Below are 22,379 nucleotides of genomic sequence, written 5' to 3'. Positions count from 1 at the left end.
TCAGGCAAAACAATAGTCAGACAAGGTCAACAGTACAAAGAACAAGAAAACTAACTGTAAGAACAGTGCAGGGACGATGTCATAAGACTTAAACTACGCCCCTTTTAACATTGAAGAAGTCTCTGTGGCGCAATCGGTTAGCGCGTTCGGCTGTTAACCGAAAGGTTGGTGGTTCGAGCCCACCCAGGGACGCGACGTTTTCATTGATATGTCGGTATCAGTAAATCTCGAATTGGTAAGACGCTATTTGTGACTATATGATAGCAGGTTGTAACGTGAAAGTACCCCAGTCTGTGTTTGGTTACTAATGTTCTAAAAGACACAAGCTGCAAATCCTTATTTTACCAACTATGTTAGACCTTCTTTGTGTCGTCCCCCCCCCCCCCCAATATTGACAGTGATTGATATTGTAGCTGAGTTTTAGGTGAAGTCTTAGAATGTAAAGCCGACAAGAGTTGTTCTGGTCCATTATGTGTAAGGAAAAGAAGTCCTTCGAGCCGGAGTCGAACCAGCGACCTAAGGATGTCCATTGCTGTTTACCTACAGTCCTCCGCTCTACCAACTGAGCTATCGAAGGGCCAAGTATAGGGTTTGTTCATAATTTTCTTGACTGGTTGGTGAGGTAAAAAAAAAGAGGAAAAGAAACAGACTGAAAGTGTTGCATTTATATATTTTTATTATATGAAATCACATAATTTGTTTACATGTTACTCATTAGTGATGAATTAGTCATGCCGTAGCAAATATTTCAATTAAATTCATGTATTTGGCAGAAACTTTTATCCTCTAACAACAAAAACAAAGGAGAGAAGCCTACATTTTTGTTGTGCCAAACGTTTATTTTCAATCAGCCATCATAGTAAGTGACTCCCTCCATTCATTCATTCAACAGTTACTATGGACAATGGCAGAAAACATATACAGAACTATAAACAGAAACAATAATGTCTGGTGTCCATGCCTCTCGGGGATAAAAGGTGTTGAGGGGCACTAGCCCAGTGTCCATGCCTCCGGTAGCGGGGTAGAGGCGCAGTAGCCCAGTGCACACCATCAACCGATGGGTGAAGAGGCGGTCTGATGTCGGTGTCTGGTGGTAATTGGGGGCTGGGACAGGGGGCTCGTATCATAACTTCAAATTTGAAGTGAAAGAGGGTGTTGGCAATCCACCTCTGCTCCTGCACAGAGATGGTCTTGCTCATCTCACCCGGCAGCCAAAATGAAGCTGCAGCTCCAGCGGTGGCTGGCTGAACTCCAGACTTGGAAGACAAAAGCAAATAAAAAATAGTTTATTGCATAACTAAAGGCTACACTAAAAATAATGTACAACAGAGTTAGACCCTCTTTGTCTAGATTACCCTGTTATCAGACTATTGGAGAGGGATACACAATGCCCTACAACCTTATCTAGGCTTATCCAGGTGGACATAGGCACAGTGAAGCAGGAAAATGGTGGCATCCTCAACCTTTGAAGTCTAAGGCTCATGTTGAAGACACGGTGAAGCACTCCACATAACTGAGGGGCACAGGCTTTGAGCACCCTGGGGCTAACACCATCCGGGCCTGCCGCCTTGCTTGCGTGAAGTCTCAACAACTGTCTTCTGACATGGTCAACATGAAGCACACTGTGGGTGTTACAGGTAGGGGGGAGGGGGTCGTCAGGATGGAGAGGGCCATTAGTCCAGGAATCCAGGGCGGGGGGAGAGTAGGGCCCCCACTGGAGGCTGGGGGGATGTAAGGAGAAGGGCGGGAGGAGCAGTGAAGTTGACAGTTGGTGAGGGCAGGCAACCGGGGGGACGGGGGGGGGGGGGTCATTGTGTCAAATCTGTTAAAAAACACACTAAGTTCATTGGCCCTGTCTAAGCTGCCCTCCACTGCTCTGCTGCCAGTCGGCCTGAAACCAGTGATGGTCTTCATACCACTGCAGACCCCTCTCATGTTGTTCTGCTGGAGTTTTTGCTCCAACTTCCTGCTGTAGTTATCTTTAGCCTCCCTGATTCTCACTTTAAGGTCACGTTGTATTTTTCTCAACTCCTTATTGCCAGCTCTAAAGGCCCTCTTCTTTTCGTTCAGGATGGCTTTGATGTCCTTCGTTACCCATGGTTTGAATAACAATGGACAGTCTTTTCAGGGACAATGCAGTCCACACATAGTCGGTGACACACCCTGTGATCCCATCCAGGTCATCCCCATGTGGCTCACAGACAACCTGCCAGTTTGTTACCTCAAAACAGCCCTGGAGTTTCACGCAGACCTCCTCCGACCATTTCCTCACTGTTTTTGTGGTCACAGGCTGCCGTTTTACAAGGGGCACATAGCAGGGGTTCAGATATACTAGGTTGTGATCTGACTTACCCAGGGGAGGGAAGGGATAAGAGCAGGAAGCCTCTTTCATGCTAACGTACATCAAGTCCGGTGTCCTCTCCTCTCTGGTTGTGCAGTTCACATACTGGGCGAATTTGGGCAGGATTTTCACCATGGAGACATGGTTGAAGTCACCCGAGATTATGATGAGGGCACTCGGGTGTTGTGTCTGAAGATGAGCTATGGCGGTGTGAATGACGTCACACGCTGCCGTCGGGTTGGCAGATTAAGCCGACTTTTTAAATGGCATTTTTATAGTGGAGTTTTAACATTGGAGGCTATGGCACTTCTGCGTGGCGGCGAGGTGAATAGGGCGACTTATTTTGGTTCACCCTGTTCTCCCGTGCTAATATATCAGCAGTGAAATATTTGTTGGCCTGCTAAATATGACCGACTTCTCGTTTACTTTCAAGACTCCTACCCGAATACATAATGCTTTGGTTTTTACATTATCACTGCCCGATCTGACTCAACTGTAGATGTGAGTCGCGCATGCGCACGGTTGACTCAGATCGGGCAGCGACGGAAAGCAGCGTTGGTGAAGCGAGCTAGAGTGAATGAGGAGAGGGAGCGGCGATAGCAAGAACAAAATTTTTTTGAAGGTTTTTAATCACCGCAACCATGAGAGGTTCTTCACCATACACTCATAAAAAAATAAAGGCATACAAAAATTAAGGATGATTGGTCCAGGAGTCTCTCTCTCTCACCCACACACGACCAAACGCATAATCCCCTCCAGGTTACCGGTGGAGATAGTAAAGGTGCCTATTCATATGTGACAACCAGTCGACATTATTAGGCATATAATGCTGGACAATGAAGACACTATGAAACTATAGGCCACACTACAAGTGATGGCTGAGTAATTGTCTTGTGCGATACTTTTTATTACTTTCATGCAAATTTAATGCGAGAGAGGATACACAAAATGTGCTTGAGATATAATGCACCGTCTTGGACTGGACACACACTAATGGAGAAACTTGAGGTGCCAACAATAATGCGAACATTCAGATACAAAATAAACATTCATATGGCAAAGTACTCTAGAATACCATACAAATAATTAAATGAATAACTAGCCTACATGACAGAAAATTCGTAAAATCGAAGTCAAGACACTTGTCGGTTACATAGCATGCCACATTTTGCGAAAGCGATATCACAAGTCTGATTGCATTGAATCAGTTTTACAACACACATCAGTTACAACAACTGTTAAACATTAACTCATAACTAGGGATGAGTACCGAGACCCGGTATTGAATGGGCACCGATGCTAGATTATTAGACTGTGGTATTGATCAACTCCGACGGTTCTGCTAGCAATATTGGAGAAATTAAGAAAACAATTTTACTATTTATTTAGGCTACATAAATGCTATCTTGCACCTTTTTATCTCGCCAACTCCGTTTCTAATTTGCAATAAGATTAAGACATTTGTCTATTATGCCTTTTTACCATTCCGAGTCCAGAGAAGAGATCTCTGTCTCTTTGAACCTGTCGTACGCATGGACGTAATATAGTACATCCATGGATGACTGTTGTATCTCTGTCAGCATCAACTTTGACTTCCGGTGGGCTTTGAACTATCCTGAAAGAGGGACGTGCTGGGATGGGAAACACAATCCATGGTCGTATGTGTGAGCCGATGGGCGGGGCCAGTTCTCTCCGCCTCTCTCTCTCAGGCGCATGCGCACACGCAGACCCACAGAGCTTGTTCTTAGTGACAATGGCAGAGAGAGAACTATCCATCCATTATCTGAACGGTAGAGGCTAGTTCCCATCAATGCAGAGAACGGTCAACTGAGCATGCGCAAGTACTCGTTGCCTCCGTTGTTTGGGTAGGTTAAGGTTAGGGTGGGGTTAGGGTTAAAGTTAGCTAATCAGACGCAGAGTAGGGGTGGGTCTTCCTAGAATCCTAGCGCCTGGAGGCTACGCGGGGCGTGTGGAGGCATTTCGCGCATGCTCAGTTGACCGTTCTCTACTCCATTTCCGTTCTCTGCATCGATGGGAACTAGCCTCTACCTTATCTGAACCGCTTATCCTGGTCTCAGGGATGCTGGAGACAATCCCAGCAGTTACTGGGATAGTTACAGGGCCCACACCCTCATTTATTCATTCATTCATTCATAGAGACAATTTAGTACGGCCAATTCACCTGACCAGCATGTCTTTGGACTGTGGGAGGAAACCGGAGCACCCGGAGGAAACCCACGCAGACACGTGGAGAACATGCAAACTCCACGCACAGGACGACCCGGGGCGACCCACCAAGGTTGGACTACCCCGGGGCTCGAACCCAGGACCTTCTTGCTGTGAGGCGACCGCGCTAACCACTGCGCCACCGTGCCAGAGAACTAAACGGTCAAAAGTCTGGATGTACTTCACTAGAGTCGACGCTGACAATGCTCGTTGCCACAAGTGCAACAAGTCTTTCGCATGTAAGGGCAGAAACACAAACAATCTTTCAAAACAATAGCAAAGGCGCATCAAATACAGGCGGAGAAATGCAGTTTTCGACTGCCGGGCTCGTAGTTCATCTCTCGTTGCCCCATCCACCTCAGGTATGTTATGCATGCTAGCAGCCTGGAGCCCACACAGAGTTAACTAAATTATACACACATGGGTTGAGCATTAAGAGTAATGCTCTGGCCAGACACGAGAAAATAAAGAAATGTTAATTCTCTTCTTAATTTCTTTTTTCTCTTAAAAAAATAACAAAAAGAACAGACAAGAGTTCCGCTAAAGTACCGGCTCGATAAGCGGCATCGGTAAGAGTAGTGGTACCGTTAAAATCCTAACGATACCCATCCGTACTCATAGCTGATCATTTATCCATTTATATATTTTCCTCGTTCTAAACCACGAGCTGCAAATATGCTGTGGCAGAATCAAAATGGCTCTGCCACAGTTTGCCGACGGGTGGTCTGCAGACTGACTGTCGTGGTCTCTACTCGTCTTGTGTCAGTTGGTTAGTTTCTATGCTGACTCTCTTGTAAGTTGCTTTGATTAAAATCATGTGCCAATTGAGAAACTGCTTTTCGCTCCATTTGGTATTAAGGTGTATCAGTTGTCCAAATACACTACCTGTGCCTTATAGAATTATTTTTTAGCTGGCAGTATGATTTGATTTTATTTTTTCTTCTTTTCAACCCTCGAGCTTTCTTACGTGGAACACTGAGAGTGCCACAATAATACATGAAGTAATAAAATTGATTTATAAAAGAATAAATAAAGTGAGAGTAAATGGTTAACAAATATTAGTGTGAACAAATATAGCACTAAATAAATTCTAACCCATCAGAATTACATCTCTATATTAATTTAAAGCTTTGTTGAACGTATTCTGAATACATTTTCATTCTATTTTATTCCCATTTTTTCCAGTTTAACAAGATGGCACAGCTGTGTCCAGGCGCCTATTTTGTTGCTCCACTGAGACTGTGGTTATTTTCTTTTTGTTTTGTTAGTTTTTCATATTACTTGTGTATCTATTTCATCGGCACTGATTATTTTTGACAGGAGTACAATTTGAAACATCGGATTAAGGACTACTCACCAGTTTTAATATAGTTTACCCACCCCTTCTTGGCTGGGGAAGATGCTGGGAGGCAGCAAACACAACAAGAATGGAGATGCGCCTCCGAGGAAGTGTACACACAGGGGGGAAAGAATTCAGAATAGACTACGATCTTGGGCATTCTGTCCACTTCTGTCCAGTGTCCTGCTTGCCCATATCCAATCCCCGGAGAACAATCTGGATGACATCAGGGCAGCAACAGCTGGTGTGACCTCAAGAACATTACAGCCCTCTCACACTCCTGCTCGCCTCACCTGGAACATCTGGTGATGATGTGTTGTCCAGCTTACCTCCCCTGCGAGTTCTCCTCAGTCATGCTCATGGCTTTCTACATCCAACCTCAAACCAACACCGACACAGCATTATCAGAATTTCGCGATGTGCTAAACAGACACCAGACCAGACAACCAGACACGGCCCTCGTTGTGGCTGGGGATTTAAACAAGGCAAACTTGAAACGAGTTCTGCCACATTTCCACCGACATATCTCCTGCCCCACAGAGGTGTTAACACATTGGATCACTGCTACACACAGTTTAGAGGAGGCTATAAAGCTACCTCTCTCCCACCGTTTGGCAAATTAGACCACAATGCCATCCTCCTGATTAGGGGATATAAACAGTAACTGGTACGGGAAGCTCTGATAGCGAGGGAAATCAGGCCCTGGACCACCCAATCAGAGTCCGTGCATCAGGACGTGCTGAGTGACGTTAACTTTTTTATTGTAGCCACTTTAACTATTAGGCACTTGATTCAATTCCTTTGGTTAACTATTAGGTGTTTTCCTAACCAGAAGCTGTGGGTCAATAAAACCATCAGGGACGCTTTGAATGCACGGACCACTGCCTACAATGCCGGACTTGTGTCAAGGCTTATGAACAATTACAAAGTGAATCTAAGCGGAGTCTCAATTCCAGCTGTGGCAGGGATAACAGACTTCTACAGACTACAAAGGCAGACCTGCCGCCACGGTGAGTGCTGATGCATCTCTAGCAGGGGAGTTGAACTTTTTCTTTGTGCACTTTGAGGATAGCGCATTAGCTTGCAGGCTAATGCAGTAGAGGAATTGTGTTCCACCAGTAAATTGTGTTCCACCAGTAAAGATGAGCGTACATTCATCTCAGAACATGACGTGAGGAGGGCTCTGAGGCGGGTAAACATCAGGTAGGCAGCAGGTCCAGATGGTATCCCCAGACAAGTGCGAAATACCTGCGAATCCCTGTATTCACCACAATGTTCAATCTCCCCCTGGCCCAGTCTGTAGTCTGCATTGTGTTGGAAGAGGTCCACTATTGCTCCAGCACTAAAGAAAACCAACCCAAGTGACCTGAACAGCTACCATCTTGTAGTTCTCACTTCTGTGGTCTTGGAAGTGTTTTGACAGGATTATTAAAGACTACATCTGCTCCTCTCCCCCGAGCACTTTGGACCCCTACAGCACTGAACCCTAATAGGTGGCCCACGGGCTGAAACAACTGTCTGGCCTGCACCAACTCATTGGCACTATAGACCTGTCATAACATGTGAAATAAAGTGCATGCTGCTCTACTTTATTTTGACCCCCACCCCACACTGTACACTTGACCTACGCCATAGAGTGCGCATATACGTAAGACATAAGACGTATTGCTTACTTTCTACAGTTCTTGACTAGACAGCACCACTGACCAGCCTTTCATCTAAGCAGATTATTACCAGTAAGTCACAGATAATCAATAACTGCCCTAACCAAAGAACAACATGGCCTGTGTAAAAAAGCACGAAGTTGACCAGGAAGACCGTCAGTTCAAGTCTTACTGGACTGATCAGTTTTGTTTTATTTTACTGGACCACACCAATGCTAAACCCACATGCTTAATAAGCATGCAGACCATAGCTCTTTTCAAAGCAGATAATCTATAGGGGCACTTCAACACTATGAATGATGCCACTTTTAATGTCAACTACCCTACAACCACTGGTACTACCCGACAGCAGAAGGGTTGCCTCATCCCGTCACTAACTTCTCTCACTGATTGATGAGTGAACATCCATTTATTTTTTTTCCATTTGTCAATCATATCGTGGGAATTTAAGTAATTAAAAATGGTTGGTTTTGGACTTATTTTGTTTCAAGGGTGCATTTTTTTCTTGTGTTATTCTAAACACAGGCTTTGAGAATCCAAGGCCCAAATTATTATTACTACTACTACTACCACCATCACCACCACCACTACTACTACTACTACTACTAATGATATAATAATAATTCAAATGATAATGGTAACAGCAGCAACAACAGCTGCACATAAAACAACTTTTACTGGCACAATGGAAAATAAACCTTGGATGTTTTGGCCCTTGCCTTGGCAACTAATTGAGGAACCCTGCCTTATACCGCCCCAGGTAATCCACAGAGGATGCCATCTCCCATGTACTGAGCACCACCTTGACGAATGGGGGAAGATAACTATGTGAGAATACTGTTTGTTGACTATTTTTCATCCTTCAATACCATAGTACCCCCTCAGACTGGTCACCATGCTCAGGGAACTTGGCCTGAACACCTCCCTGTGCAACTGAGCCCTTGACTTTTTGACCGGCAGACCGGTTTTGACCCAGTGGTTCAGGTGGGTAGCTATACCTCCACCTCTCTCACCCTCAACACTGGTGCCCCCCCAAGGTTGTGTCCTGCGTCCCCTGCTGTATTCTCCATAAACACATGACTGTGTGGCCACGAGCAGCTCCAACACGTCGTTAAGTTTGCTGATAACACAGCAGTGGTTTGCCTGATCTCCAGCAGCAATGAGATGGCCTACCTGGAAGAGGTGGAGGATCTGTCACTGGTGCCATGCCAACGGCCTCTCCCTGAATGTCAGCAAAATCAAGGAGCTTGTTGTGGACTTCAGGAAGACACAGGAGAGAACCTACACACTCTATCAATCAACGTATAACCACTAGAGAGGGTGACCAGCTTCAGGTACCTCGGTGTTCATATCATTGACTACCTAACATGGACACTACATGCATATGCAGCGTCTTTATGGTCAGCTGGGCATAGCACCGGGACCACACTCACCCCCTTACAGGATTTATACACCGGGACCAGGGCTAAAAGGGTTATTATGGCTCCCCATCATCCCAAAAGCTGACTGTTTCAGCCGCTGTGGTTGGCCAGACACTTCTGCAGCCACAGGTCCCTCACAGAGAGACTCAGAGGGGGGTTTCCTCCCCCAGAACATAAGGGCACTAAACACCAGACAGTACCATCAGAGTATATATACACTGTGTATACATTACTGAGAACTGTCACACGACTGTCACTTTACCTCCGACACTTTCCTTCATACAGCCTTTTCACATTTGCTCATTATTTGCACATTTATGTCAATATTTATCGGCGTATACCTTCTGTATGCTCCCCGGATTTTTTACTTTTAAACTTTATTCCTGTTCACTTGTTCAACTTCTTCGCAGTTGTAGTTTGCAGCAAAAAAAAGCATTTCATTGCTCGTGTACGTGACGTATGTGACAAACTTATGAACGCTTTGAAATCGTTATTTATATTGTTGTCCCCCGAATTCGCTACAATATTACTACGTTGAGTGGCTAATTCTCTGATTAATGTGTTTAGTATTGTGGAACTCAAGTGTTCCATGTTGTTAAAGCCGTGCGATAGTTGTAAAAGTATGTTCCTTCTCACTTTATCAGTCCGTGCTTTTAGTCCCCCAGCCTGAAAACGGCCTTTGTACTATGTTTGTTCTTACGCTCCTCCTCCAAGCTATCGACCCAGTAGCCCGGCTAGCTCAGTCGGTAGAGCATGAGACTCTTAATCTCAGGGTCGTGGGTTCGAGCCCCACGTTGGGCGCACGTCTTTTTTGATTTTATCGTTTTTCATCCTACTACCAATACTACTTTGCTTACAGTAAAACGTTTCTCAAATTCACTGCAGCATCAGCAGCAATGCGGACGTTGTACGGGACCGTTGTGGTGAAGAGGGAGCTGAACCGGAAGGCAAAGCTCTCAATTTATCAGTCAGACTTCGTTCCAGCCCTCACCTGTGGTCATGAGCTTTGGGTAGTGACCGAAAGGGTGAGATCGTGGATACAAGCGGCTGACATGAGTTTGCTCCGTAGGGTGTCTGGGCTCAGCCTTAGAGATAGGGTGAGGAGCTCGGACATCCAGAGGGAGCTGGGAGTAGAGCCGCTGCTCCTTCGCGTCGAAAGGAGCCAGTTGAGGTGGTTCGGGCATCTGATTAGGATGCCCCCTGGGCGCCTTCCTTTGGAGATTTACCGGGCACGGCCAACTGGGAGGAGACCCCGGGGTAGACCCAGAACTCGCTGGAGGGACTACATGTCCGGTCTGGCCTTGGAACACCTTGGGATCCCCCAGGAGGAGCTGGAGGGCGGTGCTGGGGAGGGGGACGTCTGGAGTGCCCTACTTAGTTTGCTGCCACCACCAGAAGCGGCTGAAGATGAATGAATGAATGGATGAATTAAATTCACAGTGGAGATGCAATCAATATAAACAGGTTTATAAAAGAAAACAAAGCTGCATTTTTTTAATGTATTCTTCCCCTCTTAAAATTCATTTATTCATGAAAATGTCACTGTGACATCTGAAATTATTGGTCTAACACCTTTTTTGTAACGAAATATCTGTTTTATCTTTCAGTCCATTTCTAACAGCCATATAGGCCTACACACACATACACACATACATTATGACGCACACAGAAACACTCCTTTGGATGTGTACACAAACCCACAAGTCCGCACATCAAAGCAAGAGCCTGTGGCCTGCGCTCCAGTCTGTGAATCCTAAGTACAAAACGTGTCTGCATTGCAATGCAGTTGTTCGGTCTCTGTGGCGCAATCGGTTAGCGCGTTCGGCTGTTAACCGAAAGGTTGGTGGTTCGAGCCCACCCAGGGACGAGCTGTTTTTAATTGTAGCATTTTTGTAAAAAAAATATTTTTTTTAGGTAGATCAGGCTGACCTTGCTCCCCGCAGCTGTATTTAGTTTACAGTGGTTTTAATTTGGGAGTGAGATTAGTCGTAAAACATTATGCAGGCAGAGTGAGTAGCTCAATGGACAGGGCAGCAAAGCTCAAAAAAAGCAAATCCCGTCGTGGATTTGAATTACTCACTTAACAGCACTGATTTACACCTGGACGTCATGAAACAAGGACTGATGTCACGTGATTGATCATACTATCTCCTAACAAATCAAGTGGCATAAGATCAATAGCCTGTGAAGGGATGACATTAGCATGCACAATTAACGTCTCTGTAACTCGGCAAGAAGCAATACACACATACATGCAATACAAACAACAATGCCTGGGAGTTAAGAGATTACATTACATTACGTTACATAGCATTAATTATGTTAATCCCCATATGGGGAAATCTAGGTACTACAGCAGTAAAAAGTGAGGTGTGCGAAATGACAGATGGGTTCAAGGTGGAGGTGGGATTACATCAAGGATCGGCTCTGAGCCCTTTCTTGTTTGCAATGGTGATGGACAGGATCAGGCAGGAGTCTCCGTGGACTATGGTGTTTGTAGATGACATAGTGATATGTAGCGAGAGTAGGGTGCAGGTTGAGGAGAGCCTGGAGAGGTGGAGGTATGCACTGGAGAGAGGAGGAATGAAAGTAAGTAGGAGCAACACCGAATACCTATGTGTGAATGAGAGGGAGGACAGTGGAATAGTGAGGATGCAAGGAGTAGAGGTGATGAAGCCCGTATGAGTTTAAATACTTGGGGTCAACTGTCCAAAGTAACGGGGCATGCAGAAGAGAGGTGAAGAAGAGAGTGCAGGCAGGGTGGAGTGGGTGGAGAAAAGTGTCAGGAGTGATTTGCGACAGAAGGGGACCAGCAAGAGTTAAAGGGAAGGTTTACAAGATGGTTGTGAGACCAGCTATGTTATATGGATTGGAGACAGTGGACTGATGAAAAGACAGGAGGCGGACCTGGAGGTGGCAGAGTTGAAGATGCTAAGATTTGTGTTGGGAGTGATGAAGAAGGACAGGAATTAGGAACGATTATATTAGATATTGGATGGTTTGGAGACAAAGCAAGAGAGGCAAGATTGAGATGGTTTGGACATGTGTGGAGGAGAGATTTCTGGTGTACTGGGAGAAGGATGCTGAATATGAAGCTGCCATGGAAGAGGAAAAGAGGAAGGCCAAAGAGGAGGTTTATGGATGTGGTGAGGGAGGACATGCAGGTGGCTGGTGTGACACAGGAAGATGCAGAAGACAGGAAGAAATGGATAAAGGATGATCCGCTGTGGCGACCCCTAACGGGGGCAACGGAAAGTAGTAGTATTGACTTCGGTATCATATATATCTTGAACTGATCAGACCCTACATGTGAGTAAACATTTGATAGCACCAGTAAAAATCATGGCATACGGGTGCCCCTGGTAGAGCGCGTAAAACAAAAAGCTGAGTCCTTAACGAGGTGTCCTATGGTCCTGTGTTTGAATCTTGTCCGGGACATTTGCTGCTTGTTATCAGATAAATTTCCTGTCTCACTATTGCTATGAAATAAAGACCGAAAATGCCCCGCAAAAAATCTTCTTTTTTTTAAAGGGATGGTATGACATCAGAAAAAACATTAGTTGGCCAAGGTCAGCATTAAAACAAAGAAGAACATTTTAACTGTAACAACTGTGCAGGGATGATGAAATGTGAGTTTGACAACGCCCCCTTCAACACTGAAGTAGTCTCTGTGGCGCAATCGGTTAGCGCGTTCGGCTGTTAACCGACAGTTTGGTGGTTCGAGCCCACCCAGGGACGCGATGTTTTCATTGCTTTGGTGGTATCAGTAAATCTTGACTTGTTCAGACGCTACGTGTGACTTAACAATCATAACACGAGTAAAAAGGATGAGATGCTAACAGACGAAACATGAGTTGGACGACTAATGCAGCAATGCGAAGGCGCCGCCGTCCTATGTAGGCAGAGATGAGGGTAATGCATTCATGAACCTTATAAGGACAACAACACCAACATCCTTCCGGTGGAGAAAAGCAGATGCATTATTTTATCCAACCAGACAGACTATCATGAGAAAGTTAAGCTGTTACCTAGCGAGATAAACACTTATGAGCCCCTGAAACTAGACCCTGGCAGCGGTTCTAAGAAAACGGTGATAGATTGTCTGAAGCTGTTGGTACAGGACAATGTTATTGATAGAATTTTTTACTATAGATTATACCCAGGGGGAGCTACACCCGGTCTTTATGGTTTACCTAAGTTACATAAACTGGATGATGTGCCGTTACGGTCTATTGTTATTATGATTAACTCAGTAACCTATGACATCTCTAAGCTTCTGGCATCTATTTTAACCCATTGGTAAACAGTAATGAACACATTCAGAACACTATGGATTTTGTGGCTTTGGTGAGGGACATCATTATGGAGGCGGCTTATGATGTAAATTCTATCTTCACGTGCATTCCTGTTGATTAAGCAGTGGAGGTGGTCCATATGAAATTACAGGATGACCCCCACTATTCGCAATAAGACCACCCCTAACTCTGATCAAGTGTGTCTGCTCCTGAAGATGTGTCTTCAGTCCACATACTTCACATACAGTGGGAGCACTATGGGCAGAAGCGTGGGTGTGCTATGGGTTCCCCAGTTTCTCCAATAGTGGCATTTCCATCTCCATCCTTGATCGCCCTTACCTGCTGCACTGCCTTCCCAGCTTGGTCCCTCCATGTAGCCAACCGGTACAAGTCCTTTTCTCCTTCCTTAGTGCATAACCTCATACAACTCACCATACGCATTTTCCTTTGCCTTTGCCACCACTCTCTTCACTTTACACTGCATCTCCTTGTAATCCTGTCTACTTTCTCCATCTCTCTGCCTATCCCACTTCTTCTTTGCCAACATCTTCCTCTGTGTACTTTGCGTTACGTCCTTGTTCCACCACCAGGTCTCCTTGTCTTCCATCCTCTGTCCTGATGACACACCAAGTACCTTCCTAGCTGTCTCCCTCACGATTTCTGCAGTGGTTGCCCAACCATCTGGTAGCTCTTCACTACCACCCAGTGCCTGTTTTAACTCCTCCCTGAACTCCACACAACAGTCTTTGTTCTGGACTCTGTTAGTTATTGTTAAGTTGAGACCTTTATTCTGTAGGTGGACTTCCTTCGCGACTGGCAAATTGTAATCAGGAAGTGTTTTACCGTCTTACCAGTGCATCGTGTGTGCCGCAAAAGGTTATCCTCTATCCTTGATTCTTACATCTTGATACACGCAATGTTTTTTCACCTTTTGGCAAGTAAATATCATAAACTTCACTCCGCATCCTGAAATGATTGATTGCCAAAGAATTTAGCTGACTGGATAGTTGGTTTATTGCTCAGATCCTCTGAGATCAGTACAGTGAAAAAACAGTATATCATCAAGCCGTAAGAAGGGAACGGCTGGATAAGAGATTTGAGGACCGTCATACAGGCATTGAGCAAGCCTCCACGACACCCTCCCCTGATGTCTTCACTTCAATGTGAGCCCACACATCTTCTCTCACCATGGCAGAAGGAGGCACACGTGCTAAAGTGCTAGAAGGATGTGCCACAGAAGAGGACCTCCACTCATTACGTTCTCGTTCCTCCAAATCATCAAGTAGTTCCAAATCATTACTCGCCATTGCCAAAGCACGAGCCAAGGCTGAGGCAGGTATCTCCAAGATGGGCTATGCTCAGAGGGAGATGGAACTTAAACTACAGAAGGCCCGTCTGGAAGCTGACCTAGCAGTGGAAAAGGTCCGCACAGAAGCCACCCTAGAGGCTCTTCAAGTAGAAAAGGAAACGGATGCTGCACGGATTGAAGCAGAAATACTGGAGTCAGGTTTGATGGACCAAGACCGTCACTCACGTAGCAATAGAGCCTCTAATCATCTCTCACCCCGGACACGACTTCAACGTATAGAACACTATGTACTGGACCAAGCCAGCCTGAAGTCCAACCCCTTCAGCTCACATGCCTCACCTTATCATGAGCTCCAATTCACAAGTCACACCCAGCAGCCTGCTACATCCATCCCACTCTACAGACCCCTTCCCATGAAATTGGAGCTGCTCTGGCAGAATGACAGAGGAGCAGACAAGAGAGATCAACAACGACCCCTCAGTGATCCTAATAATTACAGGAACAGAGTGGTCAGCCCAGGCACTCCTGACACCTCCACCACCAATGACGTCATCCGGTTTCCCTGCACAAAGACAGTTGTTGACCTCAGGGTTGACCAATTTCGATGACGAGCCAGAGAATTACTGAGCGTGGAAGTCCACCTTCGATGGAGCCATCACAGGCCTGTCCCGGTCAGCGGGAGAAGAACTTGATCTTCTCATCAAATGGCTTGGCAAGGAGTCTTTGGAACAGGCACGGAGGCTCAAAGCAGTCAACATGAGGCACCCTCAGGTCGGATTGATAATGGCTTGGCAGAGACTGGACGAATAATACGGCTCACCTGAGGCAATCAAAAGGGCTCTCTTCAATAAACTTGAAGACTTTCCGAAGGTGACGCACAAAGACCCATACAAGCTCCACGACCTGGGTGACCTGCTCCTACAAGTGGAAGCCGCAAAGAGGGATGGCTACTTACCCAGCCTGTCTTACCTGGACACCTCCAGAAGAGTGGCTCCCATCGTCAACAAACTTCCATACAATCTTCAGGATAAATGGGCACCATTTGGATCCACATACAAGCAACAAAACAATGTGGCCTTCCCTCCATTCACTGTGTTTGCTGACTTTATCCGCAAGGAAGCCAGAGTAAAAACAGATCCCAGCTTCAATCTCCCACCATACCATGCAGCACCTGAAAGGAATGAGAGGTCGGACAGACAGGGGAAGACAGCTATATCAGTACACAAGACGCAAGTGTCTCCTATATAGAAAACTGAAGATCAAAAGAAAGATATTGACCCTGGAAAGCACTGCCCCATCCACTGCGGAAATGTAGAGGCTTCAGGGAGAAGACTCTAAAAAAGCAAAAATAGTTCCTCAAAGACCATCACATATGCTTCCGGTGCTACTCCTCCACAACCCACCTTGCTAGAGACTGTAACATAGAAGTGGACTGCAACGAATGTGGCAGCGACCGTCACACCTCAGTACTCCACCCGGGTCTGGCTCCCTGGAAATCCAAGTCATCTCCTCCCACTTCAGAGAACGGTGGGGAGGGAGAACAAGCAGACAACCAGGAAGTCACCTCCAACTGCGCTGAAGTATTTGGAGAAGGAATTAGTCTTAGGGCATGTTCGAAGATCTGCCTAGTCAACGTTTATCTTGAAGAACGTCGGGGGGAGTCCAGAAGGATGTATGCCATCCTGGACGAGCAGAGTAACCGTTCCTTGGCAACACCAGAGTTCTTCAGCATCTTCAAGGTAGCGAGTAGTCCATCGCCGTACACACTCAAGACATGTGCAGGACTCAAGGAGACATCCGGCAGAAAGGGCTGGGTCAGGTCCGCGATGGTGTAGCGGTCTAAGCATCGGCTTTGTGTCGATGCAGTTGCCCACTGGGGACTGGGGTTCGCGCCCCGGTCTCGTCAGATTCAACTATGGCCGGACTCGATGAAGCAACAATCACTGGCAACGCTGTCTTCGGGAGGGGGCGGAGTCGGCTTGTGTTCGTCACGTGAATGCGTCTCTCTGTGTGTATCGGAAAAACCAGTGGTTCGGCCTGGAGTCGCCTTGTCACGAAAGTGGGGAGGCGATCTCCTTCGAGACTGCCGGCCGGAGAGATGCAGTTGGCGAACGCATGCAGTACGAGGGTGGGTGTTTGAATTAAAATAGGGATCGATTGGCCACTAAATTAGGAGAAAAAAGGGAAAAATCAGAAATAAATTTAAGGAGAAAAAAAAAAGAAAAAAGAAAGGCCTGGGTCTACATTGTCAGCAGAAGAGAAGGTTGGTTTCCCTCTCTCCACACTACTCGAATGCGATAAGGTCCCAAACAACCGGTCGGAGATCCCAACTCCCAATGCCGCTCATTGGTAACCCGGGCCTCGGCCGATCCAGTTTGGAAATCTGATTTATGATCCGCATATTTGATTTGGTAAAGATTTTATGCCGGATGCCCTGCCTGACGCAACCCTCCCCATTTATCCGGGCTTAGGACCGGCACTAAGAATGCACTGGCTTGTGCATCCTCAGTGACTGAGTGAAGCTCAACTTTATGAAGAACAAGAAGATTAAACTAAAAACAGTGCAGGGATGATGTCATGTGAGTAAGCCTACGCCCCTTTTAACATTAAATGGTCTCTGTGGCGCAATCGGTTAGCGCGTTCGGCTGTTAACTGAAAGGTTGGTGGTTCGAGCCCACCCAGGGACGAGCATTTTTTCTCATAGTACCAATTGATTAACAATGCTCTAAAAGTCACAAGCTTCAAATCCCTATTTTCCCAATTATGTAGACCAATCTGTGTTTTCAATATTGACAGTGATTGATCTTGCAGCTAAGTTTTAGGCGAAGTCTTAAAATGTAAATTGTCTGCATTTGAGTGTGTGTGCATGTGTATAGGTTTATGTCATGTCGTAGTGTGGAGAGAGGGTCAAAGTGGGTGGGGGGCAGTGTCAGTATATGTGGGTGTCTGGGGGCTTGTTGGAAAGGCCTACTGCTGTAGGGAGAAAGCTGTTCTTGAGGCGGGAGGTTCTGGTTTTTATAAACCTCACCTTCTTGCCAAAGGGGGAGTGTTTTGAAGAGACTTGACTTGACCATGGCCTTGTTGGGAAGGGTCAACCATGATCTTTCCTGCTCACCTCATTGTTCTTGAGGCGTACAGGTCCTAGAGGGACGGCAGGTTACAACCAATCACCCACTCAGCAGAGCAAATGATATGCTGCAGTCTGCTCATGTCCTTGGCAGTGGCAGCAGCATACCAGATAGTGATGGAGGAGGTGAGGGTGGACTCAATGATGGTGGTGTAAAAGTGCACCATCATTGGCTTTGACAAGGTGAACTTCTTCAGCTGCCACAGGAAGTACAACCTCTGCTGTGTCTTCTTGGTGAGGTCTTGGGGTCTTGAGTGATGATTGTGCCCAGGAAGCAGTAGGATTTAACAGTGTCGACTGGATAGCCACACAGGGTGATGGGGGCAGGTGGGGCTGGGTTCTTCTTAAGTCCACAACCATTTCCACTGTCTTAAGAGTATTGAGCTCCAAGTTGTTTTGGCCGCACCAGGACACCGAATGGTCAATCTCCCACCTGTAGGTGGACTCATCCCCACCACAGATGAGCTCATTGAGGGTGGTTTTATCAGCAAACTTCAGGAGCTTGACTGACTGGTGACTGGAGGTGCAGCTGTTTGTATACAGGGAGAAGAGTTGAGGGGAAAGGAAACAGCCTTGAGGGGAACCAGTGCTGATGTTCCGGGATTCAGAGACGTGTATCTCCAGCTTCACGTGCTTTTCTCACCTCCTTTTCTCACCTCCACCCAGGAGGTGAAAAGGATGTGACTTTTCTCACCTCCTTTTGTCACCACCCGGTTAGTGCTGATTGCACTATCCCACCCTCTGCACCCTCCCTCACCTCTCCACGTCCCACCCTATCCCACCTCGCTCCCCTCTCCCCCGACAAGTTCCTCAACCTCATCACATCCAGTCGCCCCACCACATGCTCCCTTGCCCCGGTCCCCTCCCTTCTTCTTCAGTCTATAGCACCTGAACTCCTTCCCTATCTAACCGATCTCATCAACACCTCCCTCCAGACAAGATGCTTTCAATCTGCCTTCAAGACTGCTAGAGTCACCCCCCCCCTTCTCAAGAAACCATCACTTAACCCCTTTGACATCAAAAACTACAGACCAGTTTCCCCTCTACCCTTTCTATCCAAAACTTGCTGTCTTTAACCAACTTTCTTTGTACCTCCACCCGAACAACCTCCTGGACCCCAACCAGCCTGGGTTCAGGGTGGGTCACTCAACAGAGACGGCCCTCCTTGCAGTGACAGAATCGCTGCACTCTGCGAGAGCAAACTCTCTCTCCTCTGTCCTGATACTCCTGGACCTGTCAGCTGCATTCGACACAGTGAACCACCAGATCCTCCTCTCTACCCTCGAGGGGCTGGGTGTCACAGGCTCTGCACTCTCAATGTTTGCAACCTACCTGACGGGTCGCTCCTACCAGGTGACATGGAGGGGATCTGTGTCGGAGCCTCACAGACTGACTACAGGTGTTCCACAGGGTTCGGTTCTGGGTCCTCTCCTATTCTCCCTGTGCACAACATCCCTGGGTTCTATTATTTGCTCGCATGGCTTCTCTTACCATTGTTATGCCGATAACACCCAGCTGATCTCGTCCTTTCCTCCCTCTGACACACAAGTAGAGACACACATTGCTGCGTGCTTGACTGACATCTCGGAGTGGATGGCGACACACCACCTGAAGCTCAATCTGGACAAGACAGAGCTGATGTTCCTCCCGGGGAAAGGTTGCCCGCACCGAGACCTGGCCATCACCATTGACAACACCGTGGTGACGCCACCTCGGACTGTGAGGAATCTGGGTGGGATCCTGGATGACCAACTGTCGTTTGCTGAAAACATTGCATTGGTTGCTCGCTCCTGCAGATTTCTCCTCTATAACATCAGGAGGATTCGCCCATTCCTCACCGACGAGATGGCACAGGTGCTCATCCAGTCTCTGGTCATCTCCCGGCTGGTGCCCCGGCGTCAGCCATCAGACCTCTGGAGCTTGTTCAGAAAGCTGCAACTCGTCTGGTGTTCAACCGCCCTAAGTTCTCCCACACAACTCCCCTTCTCATGTCCCTACACTGGCTCCCAGTAGCTGCTCGCAGTTTAAGACTCTTCACTGCCCTGTAGGCTAGCACCAAGGAACAGCTCCTTCCTATCTCCAGGCCATGGTCAAGCCCTACACCCCTGCCAGACCACTTCGCTCTGCTACCTTGGAACGCCTGGTTGCCCTGTCGCTCAGAGGCCCTTGCTGCCGATCAACCCGGTCACGGCTCTTTTCTGTCATGGCCCCACAGTGGTGGAATGAACTCCCCACTGATGTCAGGACAGCGGAGTCACTGAAAACTCACCTCTTTAAGAACTACTACCCTGTTACTTGTTCTTAGCACTTATTGTATTCACTCATTTAAAAAAAAATCTCTTTCTTGCACTTTTACTTAAGCACCGGTTTTGCTCTTAGATGCTTGTTTAGATGCACTTATGACCTCTGATGACTAGTAGTTCTCCTGATTTCCTACGTTAAATGCACTTATTGTAAGTCGCTTTGGATAAAAGCATCGGCTAAATGACTGTAATGTAATGTAAATCTGTATTGTTGAGTTTTATTGTTTCCCATTTTTAATGTAAAGCACTTTGAGCTGCATTTAATGTATGAAAGTTGCTATACAAATAAAGTTTATTATTATTATTATTACATTACTAAGAACTGTCACTACTGTCACTTTGCCTCCGACATCACAGAAAGTTGAATCAGTTCATCTGGACACAACGTTTATTGAGGAGAATTATGAGAATTATTATCGCCTACACGGCCTGGTGAGAGGCCGTGTATTATGAATTATGGCGTACACAGCCTTAAGAGAGGGTGTGTGGGCCATAGTTCCTAGCTACACTCTCTCACACACTATTTAGCCCTGTGATGGCCTGGCAGCCTGTCCAGGGTGTCTCCCCGCCTGCTGCCCAATGACTGCTGGGATAGGCTCCAGCGTCCCCGTGAGCCTGAGTAAGGGTGAGGGGTTTGGAGAATGGATGGATGGATGTTCTGCCCAAATGAACTGATTCAACTTTATGTGATTTTCTTACTGGGATTATTGAGCATGCACGAAGACAGTTTGCCTCGGACACTCTACTTCATACATACTTCTGCACATTTGTGCATTATTTGCACATTACTGGAGTATATACCTTCTGTAGACTCTCCAGATTTTTACTTCTTAAGTTTTATTCCTATTTACTTGTTCTACTTCTTGTTGCGCAGTTGGAATTTGTTAAAAGAGCATTTCACTGCTCAGTGTACGTGAAATATCTGAAAAATATGTATTTCTAATACTACATTGAATGGTTAATTCTTTGATTAATGTATTTAATATTATGGAACTCAGTGTTCCATATTCTTAAAGCTGTGTGATAGTTGTAAAGTCTTTCTCACTTTATCAGTTCATGCTTCTAATCCCCCAGATTGAAAAGAACCTTTGTTCCATGTTTATTCCTAATCACTGCCTCCAATATTATGGTAAGTAGCCCGGCTAGCTCAGTCGGTAGAGCATGAGACTCTTAATCTCAGGGTCGTGGGTTCGAGCCCCACGTTGGGCGCAGAATCTTTTCGATTATTGTACAAGTTTTTTTTAAATTCTAGCGTTTTTCATTCTACTACCAATACTGCTTTGTTTGCAGTAAACATTCCCCACAATCATATGGAGACGAAATCTTTAAAGATTATAAAAGAAAATAAAGCTGCAAAGTTTATGTATTCAATCCATTTCTAATAGCCATATATGCATACACATACATACATGCATATACGTTATTAAACACACAGGAGCACTTGTTTTCATACAAATACACGAGTCCACACACGACACATCCAAACAAATCTGTGGTCTCTCTTCCAGTTTGTGAGTCATGACAACAAACTTACATTGTAGTGGCATGCAGGCCAGTTGCATTGAAACATCAACATATTAGTACTACATTGCGTTGCTTTTTATTTATTTATTTTTATACCAGTCACATCTGCATCTTTGGAATCTAGCATCTTCCATTCACGTCGTTCCTCTGGCGAGAGCTGTACTTTTTGATCTTCTCATCAGCGGAACAGCAATGAATGGTTAACGTGCAACTATGTGAACAAACTTTTAGTAATTTAAAAGAGGGATATAAATACTTATATATATAAAGTATATACAAAATATTTTTGAACATTACTGAACCCTTATATGTTCATTTTTTTACAAATATTTCCAACATATGATCATTTTAAAAATTGTTTACTTGGTTTTTTTTTTATCAGCCAGATGTCTGGTCAACTGTTACTACGATCAGGTTATTAAATATCAAAACAATGTTAAAATGAGGTGACATGCTACAGAAATTCCCACGACAGACCTAAGTTTACTGCAGTAGTGTTGTTTATTGCTATAATACGTAAAGCCATGTAATGATTCAGCACAACAGTACTCCACTCCTGTAGAAACCCTAGGTCAGCTTTGTGAAACCAGCCCAAATCTCACGAGTTTTAATTTCTTACTTTTCCAATTAGGCCTATGTTGGTCAATATCGACAGTGATGGATACTGAAGTTGAGTTTAAATTGTTGATTGTCAAGCCGATACACGTTTTGTTGTGTTCCATTAAGTGTAAGAATAAGTACTCCTTCGAGCCGGAGTCGAACCAGCGACCTAAGGATTTCTACTTCCTAGAACCTACAGTCCTCCGCTCTACCAACTGAGCTATCGAAGG

General features: G+C 45.9%; 8 non-coding genes across 8 annotated transcripts; 6 read left to right on the top strand and 2 right to left on the bottom strand.

Moving 5' to 3' along the window:
• Positions 1-118: 118 nt before the first annotated feature.
• On the top strand, positions 119-192 carry trnan-guu (transfer RNA asparagine (anticodon GUU)). Its single transcript has one exon. It is a non-coding gene; the product is annotated as a tRNA-Asn (tRNA).
• A 296-nt stretch (positions 193-488) lies between these two features.
• On the bottom strand, positions 489-577 carry trnay-gua (transfer RNA tyrosine (anticodon GUA)). The gene is given in 2 exon segments: positions 489-524; positions 541-577. It is a non-coding gene; the product is annotated as a tRNA-Tyr (tRNA).
• A 9,142-nt stretch (positions 578-9,719) lies between these two features.
• Positions 9,720-9,792, top strand: trnak-cuu (transfer RNA lysine (anticodon CUU)). Its single transcript has one exon. It is a non-coding gene; the product is annotated as a tRNA-Lys (tRNA).
• Positions 9,793-10,784: 992 nt separating this feature from the next.
• Positions 10,785-10,858, top strand: trnan-guu (transfer RNA asparagine (anticodon GUU)). The gene has a single exon. It is a non-coding gene; the product is annotated as a tRNA-Asn (tRNA).
• A 1,797-nt stretch (positions 10,859-12,655) lies between these two features.
• On the top strand, positions 12,656-12,729 carry trnan-guu (transfer RNA asparagine (anticodon GUU)). Its single transcript has one exon. It is a non-coding gene; the product is annotated as a tRNA-Asn (tRNA).
• Positions 12,730-17,208: 4,479 nt separating this feature from the next.
• On the top strand, positions 17,209-17,282 carry trnan-guu (transfer RNA asparagine (anticodon GUU)). Its single transcript has one exon. It is a non-coding gene; the product is annotated as a tRNA-Asn (tRNA).
• Positions 17,283-21,161: 3,879 nt separating this feature from the next.
• On the top strand, positions 21,162-21,234 carry trnak-cuu (transfer RNA lysine (anticodon CUU)). Its single transcript has one exon. It is a non-coding gene; the product is annotated as a tRNA-Lys (tRNA).
• Positions 21,235-22,290: 1,056 nt separating this feature from the next.
• trnay-gua (transfer RNA tyrosine (anticodon GUA)) lies at positions 22,291-22,379 on the bottom strand. The gene is given in 2 exon segments: positions 22,291-22,326; positions 22,343-22,379. It is a non-coding gene; the product is annotated as a tRNA-Tyr (tRNA).

Source organism: Lampris incognitus, chromosome 20 (assembly GCF_029633865.1).
Source record: "Lampris incognitus isolate fLamInc1 chromosome 20, fLamInc1.hap2, whole genome shotgun sequence".
In the NCBI taxonomy this organism is placed as follows: domain Eukaryota; kingdom Metazoa; phylum Chordata; class Actinopteri; order Lampriformes; family Lampridae; genus Lampris; species Lampris incognitus.
This window is presented reverse-complemented; position numbering and strand designations above follow the sequence as displayed.